Genomic DNA, 26,460 nt, shown 5'->3' on the forward strand with positions numbered 1-26,460 from the left:
GGCATAACGTAACAATGTACTAAAACAGCCACCAATAATCACCAGATTTCTCACACACAAATCTGGTTATAAAGACTTTAACCTTTTCTTTGCAGCCACTTCAGATTAATATTTTATTAGTACCATTTGTAATAGTTATTATACATCCACAATAGTAATTATATATACATTATACATATATACAAGAATATTACAACAATTGTCTTATATTTGTAATTTATGTAATTACAAACGAGAGGAGGCCATTCGGCACATCACGCTCGTTTGGGGAGAACTTAACTAATAGCTCTGAGTTGTTAAAATCTTATCTAGGTCTTATTTAAAGGAACCCAGGGTTTTAGCCTGCACTACTTTAACAGGAAGACTATTCCATACTCTAACTACATGCTGTGTTTTCTCAAGTTCAATTTAAAATGTTCTCTCGCTAATTTCCACCTATGGCCATGAGTTCTAGTATTTAAACTAACACTGAAGTAGCCATTTGGCTGAACAGCATCCAGACCTGTTAGAATGTTATAGATCTGGATCACGCCCCCCCCCCCCCCCCCCCCTTAGTCCCCTTTGTTTGAGGCTGAACAAATTCAGCTCAGCTAACCTCTCATCATAGGACATATTGCTCTTAAACCAGGAATCATTCTAGTAGCCCTACATTGAACCCTTTCCAAGGCAGCAATGTCCTTTTTAAGGTATGGTGACCAAACCTGCACACAATATTCTAGGTGGGGTCTTACCAAGAAATTGTATATTCGTAGCATCACCTCTCTTGATTTAAACTCCACACACCTAAAGAGATGTAACCCAACATCCTATTTGCGTTTTGAATTGCTTCCCCACACTGGTGAGAATGGGACATGGAAGCATCAAGATACACACGAGTTCTTTCTCATAATCAGCTACCGTTATGGCACTGAACCCATAAAATATCTGTACTTTATATTTCTGCTCCCTGCACGGATTACCTTACATTTATCTACTTTATATTTCATTTGCCAGGCATCAGCCCAGTCGCTAATTAAATCAAGATCCCGTTGTAGCCTCTATGCTACTAGTTTAGTATCTGCTACACCATCCACCTTGGTGTTGTCTGCAAATTTAACTAGTTTACTGTATGTATTGGTGTCAATATCATTAATATAAATTAGGAACAGTAATATATGTCATAGTTATATTCTTAACACATCCAACAGCCTTTTAAGTGGCTACTTTAGGGTAATATTTTATCATAGTGCTTTTTTTAACGGACATAGTTTATAGGGATATTTGTTATAGTTATACAATTGTAATACTCTTAAAATTCTTAAAATATTGTCATGCAACAGCCACTCTCAAGGTTCACCTCTGAACAGTCAATTTAAAGGTTACGTTAAATTTCTGTTTTATTAGCTGACCACCGTCATAGCCTATGTAATATGCAATGCAAATAAATAGTTTTGTATTAATATTTTATTTTACTTATCGACTGATAACATTACTACATATACAAGTAAGAACCCTAAACAAAACCTACCTTACATACAGTATAACAATATAGAAAATTCTAGAGTGTTACCTGGCTCGTTGGGGAAACTATTGAGTGGGCCATTACAGGCTACATAGGTCAAGCTAAGGTGTTGGACTCTGTTCTGTGTATGCCCACGTTTATTTATCAGATGGCTGCACTTTAAAACTTTGGCCCAGTTTTACAGTTTTGTGCAGCTTGGAGAAATTTAAATTTCAATACAGTCCTGATGCCCTTTAATACTGATGTGCGAGGTCCTAGTTCACACCGGCTTCTTGCTGCAGCAGATTTCATAAAACAGGAAATTTGCATATTCACTTCAATCCACAGTTCTGAAACGTCAAGAACCACAAGCACAACTCTCCTGAAAGTCATGGCGTGCATATACAGAGCAACTGGAGAAATTTTTCGGCCATCTGACTGGACAGTCATGGATGTCCTAAATGTCCCACAACAAGCAAATGGTTATTACGGTGGCATTTTGGCCATTGTGTATGCCTGCTCAATCATCAGCAAGTCACAAATAGGGTCAGTTGACAGCCATAAAGCTAGGTTTTGGATTCACTCCCTAGTTGAAGATGGCAAGCCAATAAAAACCAGACGATCAGGCCTCTCTCAAAAAAAGCTTTTATGCCACAGGAGAAAGGTGCAGTCATATGTTGCAGAGATGAAGGCTGTACCTATGACAGATAGAGAGTACAACTCCACCTTGCAAGGTTAAAAGCTAAATCACAAAAACACTAAGACATGCCTCCTGTGCTACTCGTCAAAATGTAAGGGTGATCCAGAGTACAGGGATGAGTACATTTTGTGTGTCATTTGTAGGCGGTGGTTTATTTTTCATATGTGTAAAAACTTAAAAATTTGAGTCAAACATGCTAAGAATTCAAAACCGCAAAATACGTGCCATCCAATTATTATAAATGAAGAAAACAAAACAGTCAATTAACATGTTTATTTAAAACATGATAGTAATAAATAATAGCAGACAGATTTTGAGGATCCCTGTGGGGAATGACAGCAAACTTGACTGTGAAGGGTAGCTACCAGTTGCGGCGCCTATAGGGAGCGGGGGGTCACAAGCTTTGCTCAAGGGCCCTCACATGCGCTGACACTAGGCTTGAATAGGTGACCTTTGAACCATGAGTAGAGAAGCTTAACTCACACAGGCACATGCTCAGGTGTATGGAACATAAGCTGAATAAGGTGCTAACACAAAAACACTGTTTACAGAGTTTTGGCAGTGTCATAGTCCACAGGCGGCAGCATGTAGCTCAGTGGGTTAAACCTCTGACCCACATATTGCCTGTTCAAGCCGAACCAGAACTTGTTCATTCAAAATGTAAAAGTTTGAGTTGCCCTCAAAACTCAAGTGTAATAAGTTGCCTTAAAATTTGAATTTGTCTTAACTTTTTGTTTTTTACACCGAACAGATTGACGCAGTAACTGACTACTTGAAACGGTATGCTACATATGCACATTAAGTGCAATTAAAAACAAATCACAAACGGTATATTCCAGATAATTTCAAAATTGCAGAAATTTACAACCTTACCTACCTATGAATGCACAAATCCTAAATATTATGTAGTGCAACAACTTTCGATCCTTCTGCAGACTAAAAAACTGCTTATCCAAACACGTTAGTTTCCAGGGGCTGTCAGTTACATTAGCCTTCTTCTATGCAACCGAACAATAGCTAATTGAGAACGGCGATTGGATGGACGTCGATTGGGGTACCGATGGAGTTGAACTTGCTTGGCACAAGTTCAGGGAGTTTCCTAAATAGAGGTTCCTGTAGTCATTAGAGAGCGTCTGTAAATAATAATTAAAAAAAACCCTAATATGTGAACACCTTATAGTCCATTACATTTATTTGTTATTGTCTTTTTAAGTTATGTTTAGCCTTTTCAAGCATTCTAGAATGTCCTTATTTACAGTACAGTATACTAATGTTACCCCTACTACTTCATAGAACATGGCATTGGCTGCCGTTTTCTTTTACATTCACAGTAAGGTAAAATGAGTAAATGAACCCTTTCAGTGTTTATAGCAAATGCATCTCAAGAGGGTAACCCAGGATGTATTTGCTTTGTACATAAACATTAGCACCTTTCAGTTAAATTTTTGTGCGTTGAATTTACGTTAATGTCTACTTACTATTACAAGATAGTAAATTAACTATTTTCTAATATTTATGTAACCATTAGTGTTCCTGTCACATATTGCCAGGGCATGAACTGGGGAAGCAGGGGCAGGATGCAAGAAATCGGGGAAGACGCGGGTTTTAATTAAAAGGTAAAGACAAGCAGGACAACGGAAAAGGCAGCAAACTCAAAATGACGTTAATGACCGGACTCGGGAAACATACTTAAACACAGACTGAAATACACAGGACTAATGACAGCAACTCAAAACAGCTGATCACACTGGGATTCCATACATGAAAACTTATAAATTACTACGATAATTAAACATAAACACTTTTGCAGGGTTTTCGAGGATTGTGCAGATGTTTGAAAAAATCGCAGATGCATATAAGTTCAGTTCCAATGAAATATTTGCAGATGTGTGAATTCACGAAGCGCGAATGCATGAAGGCTTGCTGTAGTTGCAGGAGGCAAAGCAGAAATTATGGTGATGATATTGTAGCTCCGGTGAGATGGCTCTTCATTGTGGAGCCAATTTCCAGCAAACAGCAATACATCCTTAGATTGTCCTTAAGACATCTTTAGAACGACCCAAATGGAATTTTTTTTTTTGAAGATGACTTTAAGGGACGTCCTAAGGACATCTAGAGTACCAGTTATGGACTTTTTAAGGAAATTCTCAGGATGTTGGTCAACTGTACTTTGAATTAATTAATTAACTAACTAATTTAGTACCTGAATTTCACCACAGACCATAGACCACTCCTCTCTTTCTACAAATTATATAGCAATATGCCTGTTAGTTCGTTCTGACAGAAATTCAACATGTTGATTTAATTGGTTCAATACCAAGGACACTAAATATGCTTCAGACCATCATATTTATCACTTACTATCATACTTCAAGCATTTTATTAATGTTTTATGTACAAAGAAAAGAAAAGTGTTGTGTCTGACCAGTGAGACTCCTTTAAACACCAGGATGTTGTCCTCAAAGGATGAAGTATTAAATATTTAAAATTCTATATTTAAAATGTTATTCCCGGAAGCTGTGATAACAACACGTTTGTCCAAAGGATGTCCTCAAAGAGGGAACGTGTTGTAGACACAAGGTTATCCCTTGTGTTACGTGTACACGTAGGCCTGTGTGATATGTCTCAGGCGACGGACGAGATGGGCCCGGGGACACGGGACCTGGGTGACAAAGGCGAAATGATTAACGGGAGACTGGGAACAGGATGTACACACAAAACATGCACAAGGGAAGCAACCAAGACAACACCTAACAGAGAACAGGAAACGCAGACAGACAAATCAGAAAGGGAGACACCAACAGGAGGAACAAAAGGGCCATGAGTGAACATGGGAGACACAGAGGGACGAGGAACAGAAACAGGAGGGACAAAGGAAACAGGTAGAAAGACAGAGGACAGCAGACAACAGGGAGCCCGAGGGAACCCCAGCAGGCGGAAGGTGGCAGTCACAGGGCCAGCAGGCGACCGCAAGGCCGGAGCAGGAGGGGACCTCAGAGGGAGTGAAGAGGAAGCCGGAGGAACAGACGGAGCTGGCGAGGAGGAAGTCAGAAGAGGCACCAGGGGAGGTGAGGAGGAAGTCGGAGGGGACCCCGGTGAAGGCAACTAGGGAGGGGAAGCAACAGCAGACGACAGCGCAGCCATAGCAAGCGAAGGTGCCATCCACCGACAAGCTGCAGTGGGGGGACCCGCAGGCGACCAGCGAGTCGAAGCGGGGGAACCCGCAGGTGACCGACGAGGCGTCGGATGCGGGGCCAAAAGCAGTTGATGAGTCCAGGAAGGGGGATCCACAGGCGCCCACCAAGCAGGAGCTGGAGGACCTGCAGGCGTCCCTGAAGCCACAACCGGAGAGACCGAGGGCTAGCCAGGGGGCAGGGCGGACGGGACTCAACCCCTGCGTAGGTGACTCCTCCCCTTTCGGGATACCGACAGGTGGGACCTGGCCAGGATCCACCAAGCTGAGGTGATGGTGGAGGAGTTAGTCCCTAGAGCGGTACAGTGGGGCCATCAGGGAGGTCACCGAAGGGTCTCATTCGAGCTCGGGCTGCATAGGAAGAGCAGAAATGACGGGCATTATAGTTGCCAGGGTTGGCGCCATAAGAGCTGCCCGTAAAAGCCATCAAACTTGAACGACGGTACTGTCAAGAAGTGGCACGTTATTTGTTCTGAGCATTTCCTTGCCAGATATGGGCAGTATTTCAATTAAATCCATTTAAAATATGTATTTATTTACTTCTTAAATTTTGCAATTTGTCTTTTGCTGGACAGAAAAAATATCAGATGTAATTTGTAACAAAATACTTTGAGAGATTGTATTTTATGTATTTTAAATATTTAAAATACTTAACAAAATGCCATTTTAATAATGTTCATCACCAGGTTTACAGACTTTTAAATATAGCCTGTCACTGGCAGTAATCAAAGGAAAGGAGCACATATATTTAGACTATGCTTAACTGTGGTGGTAGATTACTTCCTTCAAATGTTATGAAGAAATGGCTCAGTCCCATTTTCCTGAACAGAATACAGCTTTACATGGTCCTGACCACTCCCTACACATTTTGTTTATATGAAACTTACTTTAACATTGAAAAGAAATATAGAAGTCTACGCATCTGTGCAATATATAATACTTCTGACATTCCCTGGTAGAATGGACACTATGCACAAATTGCGATGTAATATACATGTAGCTTAATACGACCCATTTGTGTTTGAAGGCGAAATACCTACCCTGGAGTACTTACAAAAAAGGACTGTGGAACTGCCTGCGAGGTACTACAATCGGACAGAGTTCCTGCAGTGTGTACATAAAAAAAGTCTCTGGTTCCAGAAAAGTTCTAGCAGTGTAAAAGCATATTTTGATATCTGGAGTGGGATGACTGAGTTATTGCAGGACAATATTGTAATACTGCTGCAACATGGGGGGCTTGGAACAATTGAATTGACCCTACAGTGTTTCCGATGCATCCTGAGTAGTGTTTGTTATGTATATGCAAGTCACATTTATTTTATGGTAGGGCATAATTGAAATTTTGACTCTAGCAAGAGTAAGAAAACTTGCCTCACTTCAGCAACCTCACTGTGAATAGTGTAACTATCTTGAGAGCCATGAATAATCCTTTGATTGTGAATGCATATAAAGGAGTATGATATGGTATCTTTATCCAACTGAGAATCCCTAATAAAGAACACATTTAAGAGAATACTGGCACGTTTTAGCACAATGCATGTTTGCCGTGTAGCACACGTTTGCATTCTTTTTTGGGGCGTTGTATTCTTAGACAGTGTAATTAAATAACTTACCGTGATGGTACCGCCCAATATCAAGTACCTGCTTTAAGAATGTCAACGGGACTTGCTTCCAAGGAATTACACATTAACAGAACAAAGGAGTCACAGGTGTGGCTGTGAGTGCTGCACTGAAAGTATGTATACATGTGATTTGGTGACTTCCATTGTTCAATAGTAAGGGACTTTCTTTGCCTTGGATATGGGTACCTTATTGTAATCCTCTCATATCTCTCAGATAAATGAATTTAGATTACATTTTTTTAAAAAATTTTGTTTAAATTCGAATTGTCTCTACAGAATATGCATGTCGTGGTACTTTATCATTTTGAAGTTATTCGGCACAGTGGACAGATACACACGCTGTTAGAGAGGTGCCTAAACCATTTAAAGTAATATGAATCACTATGTACAGAGTACAATGATTAAATAATAAACTTATACTCACATTGCTATAAATTTTATTTCACTTTAAAATTTGAATCCTATGCTTTTACCAAATAAAGACTACCAAAAGAGTAAAAGTTAATGGGGCTCTCTTGTTGTTGCTTTTTATTATTTTTCATCATATTGTCATGTGAATGTTGTTTATGTTTTTATGTTTTCCTCAATGCTGCCGTGAAATCTGGTTTTTTTGTTTTACTTTTTCTATTGATATTTAAAAAAAAAACTGCAGTAACTTGCTAAAGTGCAAAACCTTGTTGTATAAAAGGTTTTGTTTGCGCTAACCCCAGGGCATCTAACTATGAAACTGTGACAAACAAAGGTTTACCAAGTATTGTACCACTGCATCTAATTTTTAAGGAAATTTCTTTTTGGGCATGTCAGCATTTGTACATTTAACAATTTCTCACTTCCTTCTAAAAATGAATGTATTCAGCAAAATCCACCCATACACCTTATCTGATGCAAGATCACAGAGAGCCTGGAGGATATCTGGAAACAGTATGCAAAGACAGGGCCCCCCTGGACCAGATACCATTCCATCTCAGCAAACACACACTATATGGGCAATTTATCTGCATGTTTCTGGACTTCGGGTGGAACTTGAAAAGACAGATTGAGAAACATGAATAACTTGCATAACTACAGACAGCAGTGGAACCCTCAACCTTGGAGGTACAAAGAATATAGTGCTACTCGGTAAGTCATCATGTTGCCTTCATTGCTTTGCAATGGTACATGAATACATTATCTAAACAAATGAAATGTGCCTTTCAGGAAAGAAAATAGAACTACATTTGTAAAATCTTACTTGTGTATGTTGTGGGGGGCGGCATGGTGGTGCAGTGGTTAGCACTGTCGCCTCACACCTCTGGGACCCGGGTTCGAGTCTCCGCCTGGGTCACATGTGTGCGGAGTTTGCATGTTCTCCCCGTGTCGTCGTGGGGTTTCCTCCGGGTACTCCGGTTTCCCCCCACAGTCCAAAAACATGCTGAGGCTAATTAGAGTTGCTGAATTGCCCATAGGTGTGCATGTGTGAGTGAATGGTGTGTGAGTGTGCCCTGCGATGGGCTGGCCCCCCATCCTGGGTTGTTCCCTGCCTCATGCCCATTGATTCCGGGATAGGCTCCGGACCCCCCGCGACCCAATAGGATAAGCGGTTTGGAATATGGATGGATGGGGTGTATGTTGTGTGTGTTTATTATGCATACATCATTATCCCTGCGTTATAAGATGATTCGAGGGGGATATAGGGCTCTCGAAGGAACTAACAGGCACGTTAGTCATGATTGCTAGTCGGTGAACAGGCAGGCAGACAGTAAGGACGAGGCAGGAATGCGGGATACGAGGGTTTAATAGGAGACACAGGGCAGACAGCGACGAACAACACAGGAGGAGAAACGGGAAAGGACAGAGGACAAAGGGGAGCCCGAGGGAGCCACAGCAGGCGATGGGCGGCAGCTGGAGGGGCCACAGCTGACCAGGAGGCTGGAGTAGGAGGGGACCTCGCAGGGGGGCGAGGAGGCAGGCAGAGGGACCAACGCAGGAGATGAAGAAGAAGCAGGAGGAGGCACTGGGAGAGGTAAAGAGGAAGGCAGAGGGGACCATGGCACAGGCGAGAAGGAGGGGGAAACCGCAGCGAGGAGTTGATGCAGGGGAACCCGGAGGCGGCCGGCGAGGCGTTGGAAGAGGGACCGACAGCAGACGACGAGCCCTTGGAGGGGGACCCACAGGTGACAGCTGGACCGGAGCCGGAGGACCTGCATGCAGTTGCCGAGCCACAGCCGGGGAGAGCGAGGGCAACCCAGGGGGTAGGACGAGTCGGAACCAACCCCTGTGTAGGTGTCCTCTGCCCTTTCGGGACAATCAAATGGGGGGTTTAGGCCGGGATCGACCATGCCGGGGCAAGGGCGGTGGAGTCCAAGGAGGAAGGAGCAGAGGTTAGACTGTCTGGGACCTCCTTGGGGACTAGGGCCGATGCTGGGGGAACTGGAGCCGGGTCCGGGACTGGAGTATGAACCACAGGGGCAGGACTCACAGGTGACTCACAGGCAGAGGCTGAGGGGCCTCAGGCGGAGCCGGGACAGGCAGAGGAGCCTCGGCCGGAGCAGGGACAGGTGGAGGCAGAGGGGCCTGGGGCATGGGCGGAGTTGCAGTTGGCGCAGCAGACGGAGGCGGAGCCATAGTAGGCACCTCAGGGACAGGTGGAGGAAGGATGGGCAGAGCAGGAGCCTGAGGCGAAGCAGGAGGTGGCGCCTCTGCCGTTGCAACAGGTGGAGCCGGCACAGGGAACGGAGCAGTAGCTGGAGGCGGCACCTCGGGTGGTGCAGGGAACGAAGCAGTAGCTGGAGGCCGCAGGAACCGCTGACTCTGGACCAGCAGGGGGTGCCGCAGCAGTGGCTGGAGCCTTGCTAGGCTTGGCGCTGTAAGAGTGGGTGTTGCCCCTTTAAAGGACCGTGGGACCCGTGGGATTGGCAGCGAAGGAGCAGGTAGGTGTGTTGCACTACCTGGCTGTGGAGCAGCGGCAGTGTGGGCTTCGGGCACACGTCTGCGTGCGGCGGCGGTGGTGACGTCTGGACCTTGAACCAGGGAAACGACGTCAGCGGCGAACACTGCTGGGTTGAGGATCGGAATTCCTCCAGATATCCAACGGTGTCAGAAGCGACGAGAGAGATGGCCCCCAGGAAGATCGTCGGATCTTCTCCTGGTCTCCCTTCTCTCCGCTTCTTTTTCTTCCTCCGGCTTTGGGCTGTCGGTGGAGGTCAGGCTGTTTCCGGAGTGACGGATGGCAGCTCTACAATCCTCACGCAGTGCAGTGCGACCAGCTGAGCTCTCCTCTCTGGCACGCGCTGCACTAGCTGCCGGAGGTTCTCGCGCACAACTTTGATGTCCCTCGCTAGATGCGTGTCTTCAGCGAGGGACATTCCCTCCAAGATGTCCCTGCTGCGGCTGGCCAATCTCTTTGCCTCTGGGTCCTCTCGGACCTCCAGCTGTGCCAGCTAGTAAAGGACCTCGTTAACCAGGCCGATGCAGATGTCATTGGCCAGGATGAGTACCTCTCTGAGACTTGTCATTCTGTCGTGATCGCTGGTCGGCGAACAGGCAGGAAGCGGGTAAGGACAAGGCAGGAATGCAGGATACAAGGATTTAATAGGACACACGTCTGGGGAATACGGACTCAGACGTGGATTAAATATACACACTAGCCGAAAATAACAGGAAAGAGGTGATCACAAGCGGGGAAGCACACATGAATGATCAGGGGGTGTGGCACACACGAGGACTGGACGCGCAGGTCATGACAGGCACATTTAGGTTTGCTTCTAAAAACTATTTATTACAAGCAATACTTGTATTAAATATTTTAATTGCATTAAAATCAATACCAAAATATTGGATCAAAGGCTCCGCAGCCAAAATAATCCCATATCACAAGTGATATCTAATAATTATAGTTATATGCATATATCATTAAAAAGATTAAAAATGAAAATATTAGAGATTATAGGTATATATAAAAAGTGATTAAAAAAAACATGCATACATAGAAAGTGCAAATTGATAGTATGGTTATTGTGATAACTGATTGAATCAGCACATTGACACTGGAAAGCTATTCACACTCAGACGTGCCATCATTACCTACCTTCTGTCTTAGACTGCGGAGTCATTTTCAGTCCTGGCAGAAGACCAACACGTAAGTTCTGAGAAAGTGTCGGGCGATGCGCGTTCTATCCCACGGCTGAGCCAAAACTGAAATCTCCTCCTTTCTTTATACTAAATTTTAAGTATTACATGCGAGCAGGGGATGAGCTGGCCAGGCTCAAACCCCTTGCCCCCCAGGCAATGCGTTGTCAAATGTCCAGTTTTTTCCGAGCAATGCTGCCTGCAGTTTCAATTAGAAAGTTTCTATAATCAATGTATCCCCTCCTCCTAAGGATGGAGGTATAAGGAATCCACTTACAGAGTCTCCATATTTTCAGAAAAATGGCGATTTATTGAACAGTAAAAAATAATATAATGTGATACAGTGTAGATGTGATGCCCGGCTTGTACGATCCTCGTGTGTGCCACGCCCCCCTAATTATCCACGTGTGGTTCCCTGATCGTACCCAGCTGTGTCTTGTTGTTTTGCTTCGTCTGGTGTATTTAAGTCCAAGTCTTGCCTGTACCCGTGGTCTGTCATTGATGTTAGTTGGCGTCGAATGTTTCCCGTCCTAAGTTTCCCCATTAAATCCCCGTTTACCCTGTATCCTGCCTGTTTGCCTGCTTTTCGCTCACTCTCCGATTCGTGTGGCCACCTGATCGCCCAGCGACCCATTCCGTTCGTGACAGTAGACATACACCGGGTATTTAAAGGCAGCTCAAATACTAATTAAGGACAATTCTTCACCCCGCTTTATACCCCAAAAGACCGTCTCCAACAAGGTGCTGTGTGTAGGTGTTGTGAGTGAATTTACATATAAAGGGTGACCCCCTGGACTGTGAGGAGCCTGAGGCAGGGATGGGGCAGGACAGGATGGAGACTTTCTGATCATTGTAATTCAATTATCTTCCTTATCATGCTAGTGGTGCTAACTGGAACCCCCATTCTACCCTTGACTTCCTCCATGATCATAAATTGCTAACACTCTATATTCAAATGATCAACCAAGAACATCGGGGCATCTTTACTACTTTTCCCTACAGGGGTAAGCATTCTACACACATTGATTAAGTAGGTGCAGTTCCCAAAACAATTCAACGAGTATCCCTGAGCAATGCTTTCCCTTCTCATGAAGATAAGGCAGGTGTCTCATACACTGACTAGTGGTAAGGATACTCTCAAATCAGTCATTTGTGACAAACAAGTTATATAAGTGATCAGGAAAGTGATCATACTTATGCGGTTTTATCCTTAATACAATAATATTACAGGTGAATCATGGACGACATATTGGATTCTCAGGATGATTAGTCCACACACGATCAGTATCAATCAATACCTCTATCACCTCATAGGTATGACAGTAACAGGAGGACAATGATTAATTCTACGCAATGTAGTCTTCCGCAAGTTTGTCCTAATACACCCTGTGACAGCGATAATAAATGTATTCATCCCTCTTTTCCTGATGAGGGTCATATTATCATTTATATTAAAACTTATTAATGTTAATGTCATGCCCTTCCTCATCAGCACACCAAACCATCACGGCTGAGTAGCAACATGTCCTAACCCTTAGTTGGGCAACTCCAGCAATGTGCTATTGCCGCCACACTCCTGCTATGGTCACCCCTGCATCCAACCTTTGGAATCACAATGACAATGCCCTAGCTAATCAAATGGCAGTCCCAACCAGTGCTGCACCCTTTGAATGTAATGCAGGGTCTACATAGATCACCATTCAGACCAGTTCCAGGAAGATCCACTTTGTGATCTTCCCGCAATTAGGTAACGGCACTATAGACTGTGTTCAATCATCCTGCCTGTCGATCAGAGCCTGGGGGACTGCTTGTGCGACCTCTGGCAGAGGAGTCAATCAGCAAATGACTTTGTTCTGGAGTTCAGGGAAGTTGCTGCAGGCCTGAGCTGGCCATCCTCCTGCCTACAGATCCTGTATCAGCAGGCACTGCACCCGGATCTGTAAGCAGAGCTCTCTTGCTGTGGTGAGGCATGTATGTTTGTTGAATATATGCAGGTGTTAATCTCCCTTAACAACATCATCTGGGAGTACTGATGGTCCTGCACTCACACTGATTCTGCCCGTGCCAGCCCCAAGCACTCTGCTCCAGAGTCAGAGCCAATGCAGATCGAACGAGTCCTACTCTCCCCCGCTGAGTGCTGTTACCTGTGGTCTGTACTACGAAGCGGGGTTACTGGCTTATCGGGGTAACTTGTCAGATTTAAATTATCACAGTTTAAATGGACTGTATATTCGTTCACTTACATTTTTCCCAGACAACCTTAAATTCGACAAGTTATCCCGATAAGCCAGTAACCCTGCTTCGTAGTACAGGCCACAGATCCAACTCCAGCTTTGCCTGTACTGCAGGGAGCCAGGGTACTCTGTTCTCTGCTGCTCAGTCTGACCCAGCTGGGATCCCATGCCCTCCAGATAAGGAGTGTACTCTCTGCTATACATTTCTCAGAAACAGGTGACAATGTCAGTCGCTCTATCCTGGTCCAAGGGGGTAGGAGGGGAGAGCCCTGTTGGACTCGGGAGCTGTGGGGAACTTCATAACCTCCAGCTCACCCAGCGCCACTGCCTTCCCCTTGAATCAGTGCCATGCAAGGAGTGGATGGGGTCAAGTCAAGTCAAGTCAAGTGGAGTTTGTTATCGTGCCAGCCATACACAAGTGTTACGTGTGGTGACACGTTGGGTTTTTCTTCTTTTTTTTTCTATTGCTTTCTGTAGGTTTAAGTCAGACCTTGATGACAAGACGCTGGCTCATCAGCTATGTCTCCAGTTGGACAATTCAGGGCTTATTGGGGAAGAGAGCTGGTGTGAATATTTGTTGATTGGTGTGATTGGGGACACCATTTCTAAAACTCAAGGATTTAAAGACTTTGATTGCAGTGTATTGACAGGAATGACTTTTTCGCTAGCTCTGGCTTGTTCAGTGTTTGGTTGCTGTCACTAATAATTTTGCAGGTTTCAGTATCGGGGGCAGCATGGTGGTGCAGTGGTTAGCACTGTCGCCTCACACCTCTGGGACCCAGGTTCGAGTCTCCGCCTGGGTCACGTGTGTGGAGTTTGCATGTTCTCCCTATGTCGTCATGGGGTTTCCTCCGGGTACTCCGGTTTCCCCCCACAGTCCAAAAACATGCTGAGGCTAATGGGAGCTGCTAAATTGCCCATAGGTGTGCATGTGAGAATGAATGGTGTGTGAATGCCCTGCGATGGGCTGGCCCCCTATCCTGGGTTGTTCCCTGCCTCATGCCCATTGCTTCCAGGATAGGCTCTGGAACCCCTGCGACCCAGTAGTATGATAAGTGGTTTGGAAAATGGATGGATGGATGGATGGATGGGTTTCAGTATTGTGATCTTTGTCTCTTTCTTTTCACTGTTATATTTTATCTGATGTTTGATGTATATAATTCATTTTGCTTGTTTTGATCAGGTTGGGTCGGTGTAGCTTTATTTGGGTTTCATGATGGCTTAGTTTTATTAATTTTGCTGTACGTTTGTATAGTTTCAATATGTGATAGTTATATATAATCTTTTCCATTTGTTTTGTTTCTTGTACATGCACATTGTGCAGTACGTAGTTATTTTGCTGCTAGTTTCGTTAGAGTAGAGGCAGACACCACCTCCTGTAAGTTATGTTTTGACAGCATAGGGTAGCTTGTTAGGTATTTTTTTGTTCTTTTTGCTTTAACCCTCTGGGGTCTAGGGGTAGGGAACACACATTCACTGACTGGGGTATGGTCACACATTTCTTTCAATATCATAAACTTAATTCATGGCAAATTAATTATGTCATATATTTGTTTTGGCATTACACTCATCTATACTTTAATGTCCTTTGTAAATATATCAGATTTATGTTAAGTTTGGAAAAGGTATACTCTCTCCCTTTAAGGTGGTAGCATGTTGAGAACTGCCCTGGAGGTCATTTTTTTTTTGTTATTCCCCTGCCCCCGCCTTTTTTTGGAGAAAACATGGCCATGGAGCACGTGGGGAATGAGGCTGTAGTGATCCTCACAGAGTAAATGTAAATTTCCCTCGATATTGAGATGTAATATTAAAAATAATGCTATATGTGTCTTAGAGGAGATTAGTGACAGTCGGGTTAGCATCTGTGTATCAATAAAGCGGAATGCAATGTAAATGTGTTTTATTAATTTACATTAATGCATAGTTTTTTTGTTTCATTGCATGTATGTCATCCATGAACGGGGTATGAATAGCCTGGGTCTTTCATGTAAGCCGTTCTGAGGGGAGCGAACTGTACGTGGAGAGACGCGAGATACTGAGATGTGAGTTAAAAAGAGCGCTATTGTTCATTTTTGTGTTAAATGAGTGTATATCTTAGTATTCAAGACTAACGGTTTTATGTGTTTTTGTATTTCCTTGTGCAATTCCAGTCCACTGCCATATTTTACACACGGTAAAAGGAAAAGTTTGGTTTATTTTATTTCGAGTATTTGCTGCTGGGGAAAGATGATTTGCATCCATGTAGTGTAGTCATTGTACCGCATGGTAAAACTTATAACGGAAAGAACGGGAAAACTCCGCTAAGTTGCTTTTTTGTATTTTCTTTTGGGCATCTAGCAAATAAAGAACCGCAAATTATTTGTGTTTGTCTGTGTGATGTTAATTGCACTGGCTACAATAAGACACATGGTGGGTTGTATGTACACAATTACAGACTTAAAGTGCAGGTTAAGTACATGGATTAAAACATGGGGATTAGCCACTGACCACACTTAGCACACATGAAACAACAAGAGGACAGACACACAGTGTTTATGTGAATAGTATGAATGGAATATTGTATGTGGATTATCTCTCCATAACAATATGGAACATAACCTTTCTGTACATAATATACAGTATGTAAAATAATTTAGCAGCAGGTAATGAAGCAGTACTGTAGATAACAGAAAGTGCAAACATGCTAGTATAAAAAAGTTAGAGTAAAGTGGCTGGTGAAGTGAGGAATTGATTCTGCTCACTTTGGGAGGAACTGCAGGGAATCCAGGAGTCTTTCATCTTGTGGGACAAAGCTATTACCAAGTCTGGATGAGCTGGTCTGGATGCTGCAGGACCTCCTACCAGATGGCAGTGGGTGCAGTGGATGGGAGGGGTCTTTCACTAAGCCTTGCAGATGCATTGATTGTGAAGGATGTCCTGGATGGAGCGGAGAGAGGTCCCAAGGATTCTTTCCGCTGTATTCACTGTCCTCTGCTGGCATTTGCAGATAGGGATGTTGCAGTTCTCAAAATACAGGATGTGGTGAGGAGGGGGGCCAGGAGAGTTGCCTTCTTCAGCCATTGTGAGAAATGCAGCTGCTGCTGTGCTTTCTTGCCCAGAGAGGTGGTGTTGAGGGTCAGGTGAGATCATCTCTGCTGGACAGGTGATCCATCAAACCACCCCGCTGTGGATGCAAGTAAATGCAACCTTTGGGGAACTCATCCATTTCCTAGTCCTCCCTGCTGTTCAAGACAGAATCATCCTAGGACAGCTATAGCTGCAACACCATGACCCCCACATCAGCTGGGCTGAGGAGCAGATCCAGGCCTAATCCCCATGGGGCTTTGTTGATCGCCTCTCTGTGCTCTACAGAGTCTCATCTGTGGAGAGCCTGTTGCCCAAGGGAGTTGCCCCGATTCCAGAGGAGTACTGGGAATTCAGGCATATGCTTTACCTCTGCACTGGGTGTTAGACTGTACTATTTAGCTGGGGGAGGAGACCCAGCTCTCCAAGGGATGTCTAGAGGAGCTCCAGTACTTCTTCAGCTTCGGCATCTTCAACCGATGTTTCATCCAGAGGTTCACCACCCTAATGTGAGCTTGCTAGTCCACCTTTTGCTCAACCCCTGAGGCTGAGGAAGCCAACCAACACCTCAGGAATTCTTTTGTACAGTGCCTGACCTCCAGCAGCCCAACCCATTGACTCCCTTCGTCATGGTGGTGGACACCTTGGAAACAGGGAGTGACAGGGAGGATGCACCCCTATGCCTACTTCTTGTGGAAGCTGACACTGGCAATTGGAATTATAACAATTGGAACCAGGGGCTGCTTGTGAGGAAGCTGGCCTTTGAGGAATGGTGACACTAGCTGGAGGGCACAGCATCTTATCTCCCATCAGGCCCGAAGGACCCTCTTTTTCATCAGGTTTTAATTCAAGGTCTCTTACATCCCCCTGGAGATGTCCTGTCATGTCAATTCTACCTCTCTGTGTTCTGCAATGATCCAGTCCTGATTCTCCCACAGTCCTACTTTCCGAGCCCTGTGATCTGGGACATGGTAGGAACCCTCCATGGAACCCAGCACCAGGAGCCCGCATCTACTAACTGCCCTCAGACAGTTTTTTGTCCCCTCTGTCCTCTTCTCCGCCACACTGCAGGGGGTGTACACCTCCATCGGCTTCAGTCACCCTGATATTGCTGTCACCACACACCTGCTTGCCCGTCGCTACTAGTGGCCCAACTGGCAATAGGAAGTGGAAGAGTTTCTGTTGTCCTGCTCAGTCTGTGCCCAACACAAGGTAAACAGTCAGAAGCCCACCATCCTGCTGTGCCTGACTGTCCTTGGTCGCATCTGATGGAATTCATTACCAACCTACTTGCCCTGGGCAGAGTATGCCCGGAACTCCCATCTCCAGCCGGATTTCAACTTCACACCCTTCTGATGTGTCCTGGGGTACCAGCCACTCCTATTCCCCAGCCCTTCTGCCAGACCAGGGCATCAGGTTCTCCACCAGACACCTCTGCCTCCTTGGCTGTTATAAGTTGACCCCTAAGTACATCAGCCCATTCTGCATTATCTGTCTGGTCGGGCCTGTAACCCTCTGCTTGGACTCCTGGAATTGGTGGGGTAAGCCGTAATACCTGGTTGACGCGGAGGACTCTGGTCCAGAGGAGCAAACGTGGGTATCTGTGGCAGACATCCTCAACCACTCACTGATGGTCCCATTCCACTTCGATCACCATGACAAGCATGACCGTCAGCGCTGGAGCCAGCCCAGGCACCTTCCTCGGCCTCCTGGAGATGGCCATGGGGGGGGGGGGGGGGGGGGGCATTCTGTCACGCCTTCCATTGTGAGCACACCAAACCATCACGGCTGAGTAGCAACACCTAAAACCTCAGTGCAAGGGCGAGCGAGCAGCCAGGTTACAAAAAACAGAAAATTTAAACATATCTGACATCCAACAAACATCAATGACTCCAGGAAGAACAGAACAGGATCAGGAGCTTAAATACAAAAACTAAATCAGGTAACAACACAGCAGGAGTGAGACATAGACAATTAACCAATGAACAAGAAAACTCATGAAACCCATGAAATACTTGGGAACAAAATACAAAAACAGAGGAGGTGGGATTCAAACGCAAGACAGAGGGATTCACAGGGAGTCCTGAAAATCATAAACACTGACAACAGGAGGGAGAGGATGACCAACAACACCTGCTGGCCAAACAGGGAAGGAACACAGAGTGGAAACAGGAGCTGACCCTGACAATGAGTTGCACAGTGGTTACAACTGAACCATTTAATAAAAGAAAACCTTTTCCATTAAATGGAATTCAAGCCTAAAATTCACTTATAATGTGTACATCATCTTATTTAATATAAAATCTATAAGGCCTCATTTCATTGTCATGATGATACTCTGGACTTTGTTGTGACTTATGACATCTTTATTCCCTTTTTGTCACCGTGCCGACCCGAACCAGACACCATACACTGGGTGCATTTTTACTGTTACTTTTTTACGGTTACTTCATACAACTTTTTGCCTGGACAACTAAAATTGATGACCTAATGATTTTGCTTCTTTACCAAGTAATAGGATGGATGCATGTTGCTTGGTATAATATCCCCGCCCACGCTTTGCAGCCAGCTTCTCTAATATCAACAAATGTATGCCTTTAAATAAATAAATTATCTTAGAAGGACTTCCAACTAAACTGTACAATGCAATCTATGGCAATCAACAACAAAGTGTTGTGTGTGACCCAGCTGTAGTTTATTGTATGATTATGGATTGACTGTTTTGGTTACTAACTGTAAGTCTTTCATTTGTTTATTCAATCGTTCAACTTTAAAGCCAATAATTTAGCCTTTGCTTGAAGTTGGCAAGCCCATGATAGACAGTATAAATGAATGTAGATATGTACCAATGGTTCTTAAAAAGACTTAACTAATAATAATAATATTTTTTCTTATCACAGCCTCTAAAAAACCCAATTTCCAAACATTCCCAATGTCAATAGGATGTTTTTTTTCAGCAGTAATAATGCCAGCAATAATATGAATCAGTGTGAGGTCAGAAAACACCATTGTATAAGCCTCTTAAACAAGTACAGGATGACTTCTCTCCACCTATTTATCCCAGTGTCTCCATTCCACTCCACTCCATTCTGCTTCCCTCATAATCAGTGCATTTTTGATGACATTGTAGAACATGTGCTCTCCCGCTTCAGGCCTTAACGGTTAGTGTTATATTTGGGTTTTATGTTTGGTGGAATGAATCATCAGCCTTTGAAACATTCAGTGCTCAGGTATGGACTGCCCTAGGGCAGTGGTTTAAGCCTATTGCATTGTTCTTGTAGATCATATTACCAAGTATGTTAATTACTGCTGCTACACTGAAGAGTGCTATATGGGTCTACCAAATAAGGCCTTAAGTCACTTAAAAGATATTCTAAGCTACATCTAAGTGATTTCTGTTTTATTTCAATAATAATCCACAGTGTTACAATTATCTAGTAGAGTATATATCATAGTGATGATGGCAGTCATGCTGTCCCAAAAATAAGAAGTAAAAAAGATAGCCTTGTAATTGAAGACTTGCAATTTGGAGATATGCTTTATGCAGTACTCTACATGCTGTCTGATATACCTGTCCTGAGTAGAACCCCCCTACAAATCTAAATTACATACAGGTGTGTATTTCATTCTATAGAAATGGCTACAGTTGTTTCCATTGCTTATCTTGCAGATACCCTAATGATGGACTGCCTTGTATCTTCCAAATGGTTTTTATCAAATGTTATAATTCTGAAATCATTTAGATTATGAAGGCTATTCTATACTGAAATCTGATTCATGCACTTTTATATTGTACAAAATCATGCACTTAACCACACCTTTTGCTCTTTCCCCCACCTCCAGCTCGAGAGTCATGAGATCCTGAGCTCATGGATTGTGCTTAAGCATATTAAGTCAGACAGTTATATATTAACTGTGTTAGCCCAAACCAGTTAACGTTTTATATCCTCTGAGTGAAATTCATTCTTGGTGCCCCACCAACTCATGTCAAAAACTTTCGTAAGGACAGAAATTATTGTATGAATGTAATCAGCGATTTATGGTTTTATCATGTTATGAGTCTTAGTGTATCACCCTCAGTAAAACAGATATTGTTTCATACCAGCTTTATCATTATTTTGATTACTTCAAAGAAGTATTTACTGTTAACACTTTTATACAAAGAGGAACAACCAAGGAAGGGGTGCCAACCCATCACAGGGCACACAATTAGCCTCAGCATGTTTTTGGACTGTGGGGGGAAACCAGAGTACCCAGACGAAATGGGGAGAACATGCAAACTCCACACACATGAAACTCTGGATCAGACTCAAACCCGGCTTCCAGAGATGTGAGATGACAATACTAACCACTGCATCACTATGCCACTCCACAGAACTTATCCCTCTTTATTTAAATACGTAGTGCCCAGATGCCATAATTGTGTAACATATAGAAATGCATGTGCAGACTGTCAGGTTCGCTGGAAAACGGGTAAGCGTACAGGCTGACATGTTGGCAGGAAGCAGGCAAGGAGGCAAAAGTCGGGGAAAACGGGGATTTAATTGGGAAACCAGGGTAACGGAAACCAGGAAACATCAGACATTGACTAACATCAATGACGGACGAAAACCAAGGCAAAACATGGACTGAAATAGACGAGACTGGGTGAAAATAATCGGACACAGCTGGGCAAGATCAGGGAAGCACACATGGATAATCAGGGGGCGTGGCACACACGAGGATTGGACGAGCCGGGCATGACAGAACCCACCCCCAAAGCCACACTCTCCGGGCAAGGACGAGGGATACGGGACCTAGAAAACAAGAACAGAATCATTAACGAGGCACAGGGAACAGAACAGAAAGACAAAACTGGCACAGGGGCAAAATCCACGACAAGACCTGACATAGGACAGGGAAGGCAGACAGACAGATGAGGAAAGGGGACACGGAGGGAACAGGCAGGACGAAAGGGCCAGGAGTGAATGGAGGGGACAATGGGGGACAAGGAGCAGAGACGGGAGGAACAAAGGGACGAGGAATAAACATAGGAGGGACAAAGATGGGAGACCAAGAAGAGAAGGATGGGGAATAAAGGGGAGCCCGAGGGAGCCCCACCGGGCAACGGGAAGCAGCCGGAAGGGCCACAGGCGACTGGGAGGCCGGAGCAGGAGGGGACCTTGGAGGGGCTGAGGAGGCAGGGCGAGGGACAGATGGAGGGTACGATGAGGAAGTCGGAGGGGGCACCAGGGAAGATGCCGAGGCAGCCGAAGAGGGAACCGGTGAAAGTAAGGAGGGAGGGGGAGCCGCAGCAGGCAACGGCGAAGCCATAGCTGGCCCAGGCGATGTCCACTGATGCGCTGGAGCAGGGGGACCCGCAGGCGACGGATGAACCGCAGCGGGGGAACCCGCAGGCGACCGACGAGGAGTCGGAGGTAGGACCGAGGCAGGGTAACGAGGCTTCGGCTACCTGCAGGCGACCGCTGACCTGGAGTCTCAGGACCCGTAGGCATCCCCCAAGCCCCAGGCAAGGTGAGCCAGGGGGCAGGGCAGGTGGGACCCCAACCCTGCGTCTGTGTCTTCTCCCCTTCCGGGACACAGACATAGGCTTTTGGCTGGGATCGAGCTCACCGGGGCGAGGGAAGTGACATCAGAGCGGTCCCCGAGGGGTCCCATTCAAGCTCCTCCACTTCCAAGGAGGGAGGAGCGATGGTCGGATTATCCAGGACCTCCTCGGGGACTGGAACTGGAGGGACAGGAGTTGGAGGAGTTAGAGTAGTGTCAGGGACAGGAGTCACAGGGGTTACAGTCACAAGTGCGGACAGGGACGCAGGCGGAGGCAGAGGAGCCTTGGGCGTAGCTGCAGCAGGCGGGGGAGGGAGCGCCTCGGGCGTAGATGCAGCAAGCGGCAAGATGGACGGAAGTGCCTCGGGCATAGGCGGCTGCTCGGGCTGCGGAGCTGCAGGTGAAGGCATAGGTGGCTGCTCGGGCTGCAGGCAGAGGTGGCTGCTCGGGCGCAGGAGCCGCAGGCAGAGGTGGCTGCTCGGGCGCAGGAGCCACAGGTAGAGGCGGCTGCTCGGGCGCAGGAGCTGCAGGCAGCGGGACTGGCAGGACCCGCGTAGGTGAGACGGGCGTGGCCCCTTTAAGAGTCCGGGACACCTGCAGGATGGAGTGCTGTGGCCCCCTTGTTTGCAAGCCACCCTGGCCGGTAGAAATACCGCTCGAGGGGCGGCGGTAGCTCTGTGGAAGCCAGGCGTGTTACATGGACGGGGGAAGCTGCCTGAGAAGGCAGCTTAGCAGCGGTGGTTATATCAGGCTCGGCCGGAGAGTCCTCCCACTCACCGGCTGGGAGGGAAGCGGGGACGAGCACGCACGCCCCCAGGACGATCTTCGGGGCGACCGCCAGCTTCTTCCTCCTCCTCCGCCTTCGAGTCACTGTGGCTGCGGGAGGCTGTTCTAGGTCCGACGGGACGGACGGCTGGGGAACAACCTCCGTGACGCACGGTGCGTCCAGCCCCAACCTCCGCGCCACCAGGCTCTGAATCAGCTGATAGAGGTTGGCGCGCGCCTCTCCCAGGTGGTGCCTGCCCTCAGTTGGGGACATCGCCAGCAGGAGATCGCTGCTGTCACTAGCTAACTCCAACGCGACCGGGTCGTCCTGGACATTGGGTTGGTTGAGCCAGTAGTAGACTTCCTGTGCCTCTTTGTTCAGGTCCATCATTCTGTCAGGTTCGCTGGTAAACGGGTAAGCGCACAGGCTGACAAGCAGGCAGGAAGCAGGCAAGGAGGCAAAAGTCGGGGAAAACGGGGATTTAATCGGGAAACCAGGGTAACGGAGACCAGGAAACATCAGACATTGACTAACATCAATGATGGACGAAAACCAAGGCAAGACATAGACTGAAATAGACAAGACTAGGTGAAAATAATCGGACACAGCTGGACAAGATCAGGGAAGCACACATGGATAATCAGGGGGGCGTGGCACACATGAGGATCAGACGAGCCGGGCATGACACAGACACTTTGTACTGTCAGAAAAAAATACCAGTTTGTACTTTTGACTACTTCTTCCAATGCCATATGTATATCTGAAGGCAAAATAAAGTATTTATTGTTAAAAATGTTTTCATTTGTATGGAAGATAGGGGGAAATTTATTGGAATTCAGATTATTTTTATGGTAGTCCACAGTATTTCCATGATAATTTAAAAAGACAATATAATAGTTACAATCAGCAGTATAAATAAATTCAAATTCAAATTCAAATTTTATTTGTCACATACAGAGTCATACACAGTACGATATGTAGTGAAATGCTTACACGACCGCCAGTGACCTAAAAGAGAATTAAGCTTGTCGTAAGAAATATGAATAGAAGAAATAGGATAGAAAAATTAAAACTTAACTAGAACAGAAATAGAAATAAAAATATAAATAGAAGTATACTGTACATAAAATAGAAGTAAAAATAGAAATAGAAGTGTACTGTACATAAAATAGAAATATACTGTACAATAGAAATTCTTTCAAATTGAAATTAGGTGGAGGAAGTATGGTGTGCAAGTATGCATGAAAAAAGTGCCTTAAGATGCCTTATTAAAGTGACTTTGTGCAAGGGTCCAGAATGTAAACATGACCATGTGAGTTCAGATGTGAGTGTAGATGTGCATGAGAGTGTCCATAGTGTCCATTGACGTTAACAGGTTGTATTAGTTCTGTGTTTGTGTGTTGTTGAGAGACCTTATCGCCTGCGGGTAGAAGCTCCTCCTCAGTCTCTCTGTGTTGGCCTTCAGGGAGCGGAAGCGCTTCCCTGACCGCAACAGATAGAACAGTCCATTGTTGGGATGGCTGAGGTCCTTCGCGATCTTCCTGGCCTTGGTCCAGCACCGCTTGGTGTAGATTGAGTGCAGGTCAGGGAGCTTGGTGCGGATGATGCGCTCAGCTGAACGCACCACCCTCTGTATAGCTCGCCTGTCCTGCACGGTGCTGTTCCCGAACCAGGTCGTGATGTTTCCCGTCAGGATGCTCTCTATGGTGCAGGAGTAGAAATTCCTGAGCACCTTGGAGGGCAGTCTGAAGTCTCTCAAACGTCTGAGGTGGTACAGACGCTGCCGGGCCTTTTTAAAATATTTTAATATGTAAAAATTTGGGTGGTATTCCTAATCTACCCTGGTTAGTAACATAAACTATTTACATAAACATTACCTACTTTTTGTCACACAGTCCATTGTAGTTATTAATGTTTTTTATAAATGAATATAAAACCCTGAAACAGTGAAAAGAAGTGCATCTTTCATTTTAGTTGCACTGACCCACATTGCCTCCACATGGTTAAAATGAGTACTGAAGATACTGAAGCCTTCAATCTTTTAAACTGATATGACCTTGAAATGAAATTCACCTACTAATTAACTGTGTGGAGTAGGAACTAAATTTTTTAGATACCCACTTATGAAATGTATCTGGTTAAACTGGATGCCCAAAAATTTTAACTTTAGATAGTGATAAAGAAGGTCACTGAAAAACAAAGGTATTTCAAATGGAACAGGATAATGCCTATTGTGGATTGTTCATAGAGCTACTAAATTTTGGGCAATTGAAACTCAACAGTTTGATTTTAATAAAAAATATCGTTTGCACTGGTATCAGTAGTATTATCTAAAGACCTTTAAGATCTCAATATATTTATTTCTTCCAGCACTTTAATTGAATAGTGTCCCAAGAAATAGGGGATAAACAGGTTATGATATGGTTATGTTATAAAAGTCTCAGCCAATATACCAAACTGCCCAACATCAAATAGGGATTTGGGAATTGTCACGGATTGGAACCTGACAATATTGTTATGTTACTGTGTGTTAATATTAATTGGTCAACATTTTATAAAATTAAGTATAGTGATAGGGAGGATGCGGATATCTTGGCTATTTCCCTTCCACTATGGATTCTGACCAAGATTGTGCATGGAGTGTACCATTGCAATTGTATGATGTGGGAGGGGAAGGGTGTTCACAATTGTTGGGTAAAACCAAGTGGGGGGGGAGGGAATTTTTACATATTACAATAAAACTGATATTTTAGTCCTTGTTGGTATTATGAATAAATCCGAATAAAATTGTGGTTTGGATGGTATATTTTAGAACTGTGTATGTGGGATGTATTGTATTGAGGAAGATAATTGTTAGATTAATTGTCCCAAGGGGAGGGGTTGGAATCTATATAAACCCCGCAGAAGGTGCTAAAGGGGGAAGTTGTTATGGATCCAGAGGTTGCTGGGATACAGCCTGTTTTGGGTGATTTTTATTTTTTTTTGTTGTTGTTGTTAATACTTGTATTTGTGCCCTCTTGTGCGAGAAGGATAATAAATTATTGCACCTTTTGGAACTACATGGCCTTCTCTGGTTCCTGAAGCCTCTGGCCTCTCAGCCATTCCTAACATTTGGTGTCAGAAGTAAACAGCTGAGTAATTATGGAAACCAGAGGAAGAGAGAAGCGAGGTCGAGAAGAAGGAAGCCAACCGGAGGATGTTCCAGAGCAGATTAGATCCCAGGCTGCAGGGGAAGCTGCAATTGTTCAGTTTGCAAAAATGTTTGAGAGTTTTTTTATGGACTTCCAGAGGGTAAGAGATGACCGGGCGGAGAAGGAGTCAAGCAAGCGCTACAGTTTAAAGTTCTCACACACCAAGTCCATCAACTACAGCTGGATGTGGAACAGACCCGGGATCGAGCAGCGGCATCAAACCAAAATCAGCATAGTAGTCCTCTGCAGGAACACCACGCAAGGTTACATTATGGACCCAAGATGGCCAAGCTGGAAGAGTCCGATGATATTGAACATTATTTAACAACATTTGAAAGAATGGCAAAAGTCTACAACTGGCCCAAGCAGGAATGGTCTGTCCGGTTAATTCCACTTTTAACTGGTAAGGCTAGGTCTGCTTTTGTGGCTATGGCTCCAGAGAGCACCTTGAACTATGAGGTGCTGAAAGAAGTAGTACTCAGGAAATATGAAATAAGCCCAGAAACATACAGACAGCAATTTAGATCCATGGACACAAGTATGGAGGAAAAAGTATG

This window comes from Brienomyrus brachyistius, chromosome 1, assembly GCF_023856365.1.
Source record: "Brienomyrus brachyistius isolate T26 chromosome 1, BBRACH_0.4, whole genome shotgun sequence".
NCBI classification, from domain to species: Eukaryota; Metazoa; Chordata; class Actinopteri; order Osteoglossiformes; family Mormyridae; genus Brienomyrus; species Brienomyrus brachyistius.